Below are 11544 nucleotides of genomic sequence, written 5' to 3' on the forward strand. Positions count from 1 at the left end.
CAGGCCTGCCCTGAKGTCTGCCATCTGCAGAAAACCTGTSTGAAACCTCTCTGGGGAGTCTGGACGGCATGGACAGCACCGCAGAGATGGCTCAAGGTTGTCTCTACTTTGCCTGCTCTCACCGCTGCTTCATCTGGTGGTTACATCAGCAAATCGCTTGCCGATGAAGCCCTCTGTGCCCATCTGCACTCCAGGGCCTCTGGAGATGGGAGATAGAGAAAGAGCAAAATTTTGCACATGGGCCAGAAGAGATTCTCAACAGCAGAAAAGCAGAGAGACTGGCATCTCATACGCCATCTTCCAACTGGCATTGGCTGACACTCCTGGAGACCAATGTGCAGACATGTGGGTGACCTTTCTGGCAAATTTAAAACTCCTTTCTGTTAAACTATTTCATATTTAAAATCTTATTTCCTAACCATGAAAGCCCTTTCTTCCTGTAAATGAAGTGGAGCCCCTGGATAGGCATGACAAATGCATTAAACTGATAAGAAATACTGCATTTTTAAAGAAAAATTAAAGTTTTCTAAATCTTCCTCGTTACTAAAGAAGCCRTCAGGTGTGTTTTGTCCCAGATTAGACCATGTAGACCCACCTTGCTTGGGTGTCAGATCTACCATCATCGCATATGAGCATGATTTGTCTTGTCTTTGGTYGTAATGGCTCCCATCCCACTCTGAGGATGCGGAAGACGAGGAATTAGACAGACGAAGAATGCAGGATCCCATGGGCTGAAATCAGTGGGGCAGTAAGAGTAAGGATTTGGGGAGTTTCTTCGCTTGCCATTTGATTTTGTACTCTGGACACAGTACACACAGGGACAGGGAAGATGAAGAAAATTGCCAGGCATTGGCACCTCACCACTGTGTAACCTTGAACCATTAARCTTTACTTAAAAGGGCACTTCCCAATGGGTAATCTGAATGAGTAGAGGCAGGGCAGCCACAAAATGAATAAAATCTTGAAAGCCTCCGATAAGAAAAGAATCAAAGAAGTATGTTATACACCATTGTCATCTGCTGGCTATTGTTGGACATAGCAGAGACACAGAGACAGCTGAGAGCCCTTTGGTAGCTGCCAAYGTGGAAATCCAAATCCAAGACAGGGTCTCAGCCTGCTGCAGCCAATGTGTATGTGGTCTTCTTGAACTTTATCCAAGGTCCAGCAGTCCTAGAAGAGCAGCCAAGTACCATACTGAGTCTTAGCAAAGCCCTGGGGGCTGTTTGGCTGTGCTGGTCCTTCAGGCTCTGCATTAGCTTGTATTCAATGCAGCACTGTACAGGCTGTGGAAAGTGCGCTGTAGCCCTGCTTGCTGCGACATACATGCTCCCAGCCACATGAGATGTTAGCAGCTGCAGGCCCTCCTCCTCCCCTCGCACCACGACTGCCTCCAGCACCCTGTGCACATCTCTTTGCAAACTCAGGAGTAATTTGCTTCATGAATTTTGATACTTCAAATTGGTTCCTTTCAAAAAAAAAAAAAAAAGTAGCTGGGGATGTGTTCCTGAGAGATTTATATCAAAGTGTAACTTCTATCCCAAGAGACTGGGAGATGTATCATAAATGCTGCATTATTGATAGGGAGTTATTAGAAATACAGGAGGAGCACATCTCCTGGCTCATGGCATTCACAGACATCTTCATCTCRGGATATAGGAGGAGAGATCCCTTGTGCCTGCAGTTATTGATGGCACCCCATTGCTAGGTGGGTTCAGCAGATRCATGGACTGGTTAAGAATATGTTCAGCATCCTTGTATGAGAACGGAGCCAGGGCTATCCCATGTAGAGGAGATGGACACAGCTCTGGGCTCTTATTGCCACAGTGTTATATAATGTGCCCATGCACTTCTATGTAGACTGCCTGGGGATGAGATTGCCATGTCTTGTGTGCAGTGGCCCTGTCTCTGGCCCCAGGATATCTGTCTTCTCCCTAATCAGGAACCAGCAACTCCCAGAGCTGGAAGCAGGCATGGCTACAGCTTGAGATGATGAGTTAAGGCTGTTCATCTGGCATTATAACTTGCTCATATTCTATATTAGGACATTAAACACTCATTGGCCATTGGATCCACCTCCTCAGAGATCATCCTCCATCCACAGCCAGGACAGCCCCTTTTGCCGCTAGCTCCCAATAGCCACCCACACAGCTACACTCCATCCCATCACCCTTGCCGAGGCTCTTGAGGAGCCAAAGTCTCCCTCTCCAGCTCAGGCCAGTTTACTCCGGATGCACTTGGAGCCCCAACAGGTCTTTTGCCGTTAAGCGTGATCAAGGTTGAATGTCACAGCTGCTCCATCTGCCAGAGAGCTTCTGCAAAAATCTTACAGAGGTGAGAATGCAGTTTATTTGCATTAAGTGTGAAGAAAGCCATCAGAATCCCTGGGGCAAGGGGCAGAGAAGGCACTTGGGACAATTTCTGGCTGGCAGGTGCAAACGGCACATTTGCCATCCATGGCACTTCGTTGCCTGCAATCCCAATCACCTGCAAAGCACTGATGATATTTGAAAATGAGCTTGGAGCTGCCATGAGGGATTCAATGCTATGCTCAGATAAATGCAGGCAGGACTCGCGAATGGAGGGAGAGCGAGTGAGCCGGGGGCGGGGAGCACATTTCACAGGAGCCTGACGCAGCTGAGTGAAAGGAAATGTGGGCTGAATTTCATCAGGAGCAATTTCCTAGTGGGGAGAGAGTTACAAGGCAGCAGAGCAGCCGCCCCCGGCTCTCTGCTTGCAAGGGAGAGTTTGGACCCAGCTGAGTGCTGCTCCAGCATAAAACCACCTGCACTCCTTTGGGTAATGGATAGGTGACCTTGGGTCTTTCTTGTCCAGCTGGATCCAGCTACAGGTGCCTCTGCYAGGAAAAGAAATCAGGAGGATGAAACAGTTGGCACCATGTAAAATTTTGTTGTACAGGCCTTGCTTGATCGTTCTTCCTCCTGCCTATTTGTGCATCAAGATGGCCACGCTGCACAAGATGGTGGCCCAGCACATCCCAGCTCACATATAATCCAATTTTGCTAGCTGTGGTGACACCCATGGATGTGGATTCACATTTGGGTTGATTCCCAGCTGCTGCAGCCTACACTTGCACCTTCTCGTGAACAGAGCCCAGGTTGATTCGTGTCAACCTGGAGCCACATGGACCAAAATGGAGGCTGTGCACACCACCATGAGGTTAGGGCCTTCAGCAGGTATGACCTCTGCATAAACACAGCAGGACAGATGGATCCAAAGAGTCCAGAAAGAAAAAATCCTCAATGAGCCTGTGATAAGCCATTTGGCCAGCACCAAGGACCATAAGCTCCCCCATATCTCGTTAGCTTCTGGCACATAACTAGGCTGAAATATGCTCACCTCAGCATTTGGCACCCTCAGGGCTGCCTGTCGGGACAGTGATTCAAATCAGGTTCCTTATGAACACTTGGTTATTGCGTGTCACGGTAGACAAGCAGCACTAGCACACTAACACTGGTAGTTCACGGTTGGATGCTGCCACCCCTACGGTGCTGTTTCTGCTCCTACCCCAGGGTCTGGGTAACCCTCCTCAGGGCAGGCACGAGCAGGAAGCTCCGCACTGGTGTGCAACATGCCAAGGGCTGGGAAGGCACCACATCATCGCAGCATTGCGCAGGCTGCTGACCCGGGATGAGGAAGAGGAAGAAAATAGCTGTGCAAGCAACTGCCGAATTTGCTCCTTTAGCAAACACAGCATCTGTCAGCTCTGATGGAAGAGCCCACACATCTGCATGACTGGCTGCCTGCATGGTGCGGAGGCCTCTGGTGCATGAGCTGGCTCTGCCAGCTCCCATTGCATAGCTGGCTGGCTTGAGTGAAGCCAGTCAGGCTGCCTGGCCTGGCAGATAGACCATCATGGAGGCAGTATTGCCTGGTGGGTAGGGCAAAAAGAAAAGAGATTTCTCTCTCTTATGACTTTAGCAAGCCCCAGATAAACTACTGCTCATCTCCTTGCCTAAATTTTTCTGGACATAAAATGACAGCAGAGAGACTTAGGGCTTGTGCGTGCTGCTAACAGGCACTCTGACGTGGGAACTGCTGTTGGGGCTGCAATTAAAAAGCTAAGGCCAATGCTTGGGTGGGGGGGCGGAACTTGCACTGTTTTTTTCACTCTGGGTATAAAGTAAGGAACTGGCTTGACAAACCCCTGCAAGAGTCTGGGGAGCCCCCCAAAATCACAAGAGCCAGCCAGGAATGCTGGCACCACCAAGCCGAAGATGAAGCTTGGTCCTTACAGAGGACGTAGTGGCGGCTAGGGTCTGCAGGCTCCAGCTCTCCCCAGCTATGCACTGCCCAAGGGTGACCGCAGTCTGCGCCGTGGTGACTTTGGTGAGTTCCCAGCCCTTGGGGAGCCCCTGAGCGCACAWCTGCTATAGAAATGAGGGTTTGGGGTTTGTTGGCAGAGCCAAGCCGGCATGGGGGAAGCTTTGGTGGCAGCCGCATCTGGCTTGCTGCCCTCACTCTGCGCACAGCATGCTCTGCCAAGGCAGTGAGGCCATCTCACTGAACACCCCCATCTATTATCAGCACCCAGTAACCAGCCGGCGGTGGTTGGGTCAGCCCTGGATCTYGCTGACTTTGCCCGTTCGGTGGCATGCAAACACATTTTTGGGGAGCAGCTCTGTTTAGAAAAGAGAGGAAATGAAATACAAACGGCTGTCTTGGAGGAGWGGCTACAGAGGAGCGAAGAGCAGATGGGCACAAGGCTCCCAGCTCCTTGGCATAGGGCAGAGCCCCTCCCCAGCAAATCAGGAAGGACATGCTGCCTGAGGGCCCCCTGCAGCAGGGACACCTCCCAGGGCTTCCTGGCCACACAAGCTCTAGGGATCTGACCCCATGGATCCCCCTGGATCCCCCTGGATTTCATTACACCACCCCAGCTGTGCCAGGCTGTTCCAAGCCCCACTGACAGTCTAGGGACACTCATGGACATGAGGCAGCTCTGTGTGGCTGGGCCAGGCTTGGCAACAGGGAAAAAAAACTCTCTTGGAGCTGAGGATCACAACAAGAAAGAGAGAGAAAGAGGAACATCCCTTTGTAGAGGTTTTTTTTTTTTTTTTTCCTGCTAATTTATACTGGTACAGGGAGCACTTTCCAGGAAAACATTAGTATGACAAACAGAAACTCCTCAGCTGTTAATGTGAAAACAAGCCCCAAATGAGCTGGCCAGTGCCTGCCCCAAGTGCAGAGCTGTGTAAATCAGGGGCCCAGGGGCTGCAGCTGAGCTGCTGGTGGTAAAGGAGTAGGAGGGCAGCAAGCAGTTGGGGGGAAGAGAGCAGCAGCAGCAGCAGCAGCAGCAGCAGCAGCAGCAGCAGCAGCAGCAGCAGCAGCAGCAGCAGCAGCAGCAAGAGATGAGTGCAAGGTGATGTAGCAGAGGGTGAGAGGCTGCAAAGCTGGGTGTGTGGGTCTGGAGGTTGGAAGCAGCAGCCTAGATGCTCCTTGCAGAGCAGGAGGGCAAGGTCTGTGGGATGAAGGTCTCCAATGGGTCTAGGGCCCTCTGGAGCAGGGAGGTGTACTACAAGAGGTGTGCTGGGGCTGCTAGGCTTAGGCATCTGCTTGTCCTCTCCTGGTGCTATACTGGGGTAGCAGCTGGAGAGATCCACCCTGTCCTGAGGTGCTGAGGTGAGTGAGATTCTCTTATGTGAAAAGAAACTCCTGATAAGGTAATGGGGAGAGTAGGGGGATTATGGCCTGAAGCCTGGGAGCTGGTTACAGGTCCTAGGGGAGAACTGGCCACTGCTAGCTTGGGGAGGGGTCCCTTCCCCTGCAGCAGAAGTGCATGTGCTGAGGATGCTGGTGAGTGAAGCCACCGTGGTGCTCCAAGGATGTAGCTGTGCTAGTTTCAGCAGTGYTGCCCCTGCCTGGGCTGGGGATGGTCTAGTTGAAGCCACTTTGCTATCATTTCATCTCAAGGAGCTGATTTTGAATGTGGCATTTCCTGTAACAGTGATGATGCTCTGCTCTGGCACAGTTCCTGTCAGACAAAACCTGCTCTAGTGGCCTGTGATCTGTGGGATTGTGGTTAATCATCTGAATTAAACCAGAAAGTGGCAGTTGAGCACATGAAGATGGGAGAAGGATGCTAGCAGGAGACCATCTCCAGGATCAGTTTTTGGGAGAGGGGTTGGGGTTATGCAGAGCTGGGAGTAGGACYGGAGCATCTGTGTTTTCCCAGACAGCATGGACCATCCTTAGGAGCCCAAGAAGACACTGGGGTCTTTGTCCAAGATCTCCTGCCTGCCAGCARAAGGGGCTTACTCAGGATTTGCAAGGGGCAATGGATAGTCAGGCACAGGGCTTTGCCATCTCCTCTTTGCTGTCCCTCAAAGCCCTGACAGTCAGGGCAGGAGAAGGTTTCCCTTTCCCRATTTGTGTTTCTGATGGATACAGCTAACCACCTGCTGTTCTGAGCTGTTGAAACTTTTATTTTAGTTACCAAATATTTATTAAAAGTAACTAGGGATTAGTCATTGGCTCAAGCAGTGTTTGCAGAGCAGGTACATATGTCCGGTGCTTTGTAGATAAATACAAGGGTGAGAGGTCTTCTCTCTGGCGTTCATGCTCTGCAGCAGATCAAAAACCCTGATATAGAAACAACAGGGTCAGGGCAGAGTGAACTGGAGGAAATGGGCTTTGAAGTGGGGGAACAACTCTGGCTTCCCTGTGGAGAGGTCAAAATTGCAAGCAGCACGCATGTAGAAACAGGGTTGTTCTTGTCCTGTGCTCCTAAATTCCTGGGTGTGTTCAGATTCTCCAGCTCCTGCACCTACTGCTGGCACGTGAATCTGCTGCTTTGAAACTACCTCAGTTTGAACCTGYTGCAGGGTTCCACACAAGGTGCTTGTGTAGGGTGTGTATTAACAGTGGCCAAATCCTTGTGAAACCCAGGAGCCTCTTTCTCCAAGCCCAGGCTGAGGTAAGTTAACTAACAGCCTCATGTAAGTGCAATTGAGACTTGGCTGAAGCTGATGTCATGCTTGGGTAATGCTTCTCTCATGCCATGCTCTTTCTCTTGTGCTGTTGTCCTCTATTCCTTCTGCTCTGGATTCTTGGAGAGCAGCCCCTGGTTGCCTGCTCACCTTGTCAGCCTAGACCCTCTGCCCTGTCAGGCCTGAAGGGCCTCTGTCTCTCACCTATGTTTCTCCTTCCTTCCCCTTTCCCACCCCCAGACCGAGTGATTGTGTGGGAAGGGAGAGAMTGGATGGGCAAGTGATGAGTGCCAGTGGTGGGCAGAGCTAGCCATTGCTCTTAGTGGAGAGCCCACTGATGGAGTTGAAGACAACCTGCTCTTTCAGCCAGAGAAAACAACCATGCCCTGGAGTCCCCTGGGCACCCAGGGCCTTGCTGCCTCTGGCCATGTGGTGTCACTCTCCACTCAAATTTGGGTCTCTACAAAACATTCCCAAGCAGCAGAAATATGACGTGGGGTTTCCATTCCCCTACCCCTCAAGCATTTGAGTGCCCAAGAAAAAGCCATTGTGGTCTGTCTCGGGGCAGGTCTTGGCTAGGGTAGTGTATACTCCCAGGGGGACCAGTCCTGAGGATATCCCTATTGCCAAGACCTTGTGGCTGGTGGCCTGTGACTTGACTAGCTGTKCTGTAAGTTGGTTTGGCGCCAGTAGGTAGGGTGTCTGGGCTGTTCTCCAGCTGTGCCCAGGGGATGGTGTCCTACCAAGCAAGCACTCGTTCCCTTGTGTCCCTGAGCCCTTACAGCATCTGTCCAGCCTTCCCTCTCCCAGCACCAAAAGAACATACAATGGGCTTTCAAAAATGTCTAACTTCTGCAGGCTGGCAAATACTAGCTCCTCTTGCACTCGTCTTCTGGATCATGAACCATTTGGGTGGCTGCTTCTATGACTTAAGTGAGTCTTCTATGACTTTTCATTAGTCAGAATTAATGACCAAGAGTCTGTAGTCATCACATGGCTCCCACTGCTGCATCCTTTTCGGTGGCGGGGGAAAATCACTAGCTCTCATCAATGCTGGCAAGACTTAAGTGCTGCGTCTGAGCCAGCAGGGAGCTGTCAGCAGCAAGGAAAGGCCCTTGCTCCTAGCCTCTTGCTGTGGGAGGAGGTACCCCGGCCTCATCGTGGAAAGCTCCTCTGCTTCTCAATGGGAGGATGAAGTRGGGGCGAAGGGGAGAAGTTACTGTTCTCATTGCTAGGTTTTTTTGTTGGGGGGGTTGCTTTGTTTCATTTTTTACTTGGCATGCTTCAGCCAAAAACTCTTCAGGATTTCAGGATTTTGAGTGTGTGCCAGAGCAGCTGTGATTTTTATTTTATTATTTTGCTGAGTCTGTGTAAAAATGACCCAGAAAAGCAGTAAAACTTGTCAAGATGCTTCCAGCAATAGCTCACTCCAAGCAGCACCTCCCAAATGGAGAGACCATCCCTCGTGCCCAAAATTGATGTGTGCAAACAGTCCCGCGGCCCTTTGGCTCCTGCGGCTGCAGTGCTTTTTCCCTGCAGTCTTTCCTGCAAGTGTGAGCCAGGACCATGCTGCCTGGCTCTCTGAGGGAAATGGTCCCTCTTGTATGCTATGAGAAGTGCTGGGSGGAGGTGGGGCAAAGACCAGAGCAAGGGCCTGCTAGACCCATGAGGCACTGCTGGGTGGCTTTGCAGGGCAGATGTGCCAACTGGATGGGCTGGGACCAGGTGGCCCTGCTGCACCCTTGGTTCCAAAGCTRGGCAAGCAGCAGATGCAAGAAGACATGGGGACCTCCAGCATGGCCTGCACTCGCCCCTAAATATCATAGCACAAYGCCCCTAAGTACTTGGGCCAAAGCTGCTGCCATTTCACATTGCCTGCTCCTACCTGCATCAATTTATTGTCCTCTGCCACCTCACTGGCTTCCTGGCTCCTCTCACCAGCCACAGATTTATGTCCCCATTGGTTTTTTCTCCACCTCTTGCAATTTTTTATGGCAACTCCATTTCTGAGCTCCCCACTCATCTGTTTGGACTTGAAATTTGCCCTCCTCAGCAGTATCTGCTGCACATTTCCCAGCTCTCTCCCCCCTGCCTGGGGTGGTTGGCAGAGCTGCCCCCACAGTGCCCCAGAAAACCTTTCCTGGCTCTGTGCCACAGCTGTATTTAATTCGTATTTAAGGTCCCTTGAGTGGTGTTCCTATCCAAGCCAAATTGAATTAACTGGAGAGCGAGACYCAGGGACCCTCCACCATGTGCTTCTCCGGTGCTGAGTGTGAAGCTGTTGCACTGTTCCTGTCACCTGTGCTGGGGAGATCCAGCCTCTGCCAACCAGAGCTGCTTGGTTGCTGCAGACCCCAGCCTGGCTTGTTTTTTTCTGAATATTTGTCCTATCCTTTTACTAAAGACCAAAGGAGCATCAAAGCAAACGGGAAGCTGTGTCCCTTCATCCAGAGAGAGCACCTCGAATCCAAACTGTGGGTCCTAGGCACAAACTGCCTCTTCCCTTATCCTGGGCAAAACGTGTTGTTATGCCTCAGTTTCCCCTGAAGTAAAATAAGAGCAGCAGCACTAGGGGGATGTCATGAGATACATATAACTTGCTCTCCTGGTGAGAGGCTCTTACCTCTGGTGTGCATGGGGCAGTGGACAGACAGGGAAGGGCACTAGGAGGCCACTAGGTCTAAGCAGTGAGCCCAGGACTCACATCTCACATCTGATCTAGCAGACATAAAAGCCTCTTCAATCAGACAAAATCAGATCAGCACTTGACTCCCAGCAACACAAGTGCAAACCATAAAGATGAAGCAATTCCCCCTGTCCCTTGATTAATAACAGCCCAAACCTGCAGAGCAAGAGCAGGGTGGGGGTGGGGGGAATGCTGTTTAATTGACTCTGTTTTTGAAATGGCAGCTTAATGACTAGGTTCAAATTAGCCAGAATCACCTTTTCATCCTGGGGAATTGAAATGAAAGGTGCATTGCTCTGGGGTTCCCTCCCCTCTCTCCAACTCAAGCCTCTAAAATACTTCTCCAAATAAGTTACATTTCTCATGCTGATTTCTCCTCTTTTATTGAGCATATATATTATTATTCTTTAGAATAGCAACAAAACTCCTTCACCCACACGTAAATCTCATGATTTTTCACTGCAGATCCAGGGATCAGGCTGGGGATGGGAAAAGTCTGAGATGCTGGTGTCTGCAACAGATATATAAATCCACGTCCCAGAGCAAATGAACAGTAGGAGGCAGACAGAAATCTCTATCAGCAGAAGTGCTGGGCTGCAGCAAGGGAAGAAGGATGGAAGTTGCAGTTAGAMATAATAAGGCATCTGAGATGGGAGAATAGTTTGGCACTTCTCCTGGCATGATCCTGCACAAATGGAGCAAATTCAAGCAACAACACGTAATAAGAGAGCCTGTGACACTAAACCAGCCTGGGATTGAGGGCTATGCACACTCCATATCACTGCTGGAGGATTGCTGTCTGTCCCTCAGTTTTCCCACCTGAAAAATGGAGGATGTGCTGCCAAACTCAGCTTGAAACCTCTGCAAGATCCAGAAAATGTAATTTAAGCGCTCAGGTGATTATCATCAGCTGTAACACAGCAGATCAACAGTAAAGGACGCTTTACTCCAGCAGCCCATGTTCTCTCAGCAAGCTCCGGAGCGAAGCCTGGTAGCCAGCAAGGTTAAAGCCAGCCCAGCCAAAACACCAGTGAATACAGAGGAGCAACAGGCCTGTGGGGGAAGGAAATCATCCCCAAGGAGAGTTGGTCTCTCTCACCCTCAAAGCCTAATTAATTAAATAATCTCCATTTGTAGGAAGCTTAGGGGACAGGGGCTAGAGGAAGCTCCTAATGGCTAATTGGTGAGCACCCTTCCTACGTGCGATGCAGGCCCTGGTGAGGCTGTGATGCTTTGGTCCAGCCTCCATCCCTGGTTCCCCCATTCCCAGCACGGCTGTTGTTAGCCTGGGCATCTTCCTAGCCGTGCTACGCTGGCTCCAGGGCTTGGCACCTCTGCAGAGGGATGGCACAGCCYGCTGTGGGGACATGGCCACCAGGCCCTGGCTGCACTGGGGGCTGTGCTTACTCCTTGTGGAGGGTAGACACCGCAGCTGGGTGCCCTTTTTGCCATCCCGCCACTGGCACCCAGTTCCGTTACACTGAGGGGAAGCGGTTGATTCTTGATCACCTCTGTAAAGGAAGCATCTGATGTGAGGTGGCCAGGGCAGCTCCCAGCTAGGTGGGCACCTAAACCCTGACCCTGAGCACTCGGGGGGGGGGGGGGGCAGGCAAGCTGTCGTGGGGTTGAGGAAGCCCAGGCAGGGTGGTATGAGGTGGGGGGGCACCTTGCCCTGCTCGTGCTGGGTTCCTTACCCCCAAACACTCTGCTTCCCTCGCACCCCGCTTTGCCTTGCCTAAAGGGGAGGGATGAGCAGAGCGGAGCAGGGACCCCCCGCCCTCTCCCTGCATTTCGCTGCGGGCTCCGTCCCCTCTCCCCGAGCAGTCCGGGGCTCCCGAAGACCTTCCCCCTTCCTCCCCCGTGGCCCGGCGGGGGCCGCGGGGATGGCGCGGGGGGCGGCTCCCATCCGCG

General features: G+C 51.6%; 1 protein-coding gene across 1 annotated transcript in view; it reads left to right on the forward strand.

Moving 5' to 3' along the window:
* Positions 1-2315: 2315 nt before the first annotated feature.
* LINGO3 (leucine rich repeat and Ig domain containing 3) overlaps positions 2316-11544 on the forward strand; it is a 50748-nt gene continuing 41519 nt past the window's right edge. The window contains exon 1 of the mRNA XM_085314825.1: positions 2316-2331. The gene's annotated coding sequence lies outside the window, so the exon portion shown is untranslated. The remainder of the gene's footprint in view (positions 2332-11544) is intronic.

The sequence above is a fragment of the Rhea americana genome, unplaced genomic scaffold (genome assembly GCF_003343005.1).
Source record: "Rhea americana isolate MKP2758 unplaced genomic scaffold, rheAme1 scaffold_412, whole genome shotgun sequence".
Lineage (NCBI taxonomy): Eukaryota > Metazoa > Chordata > Aves > Rheiformes > Rheidae > Rhea > Rhea americana.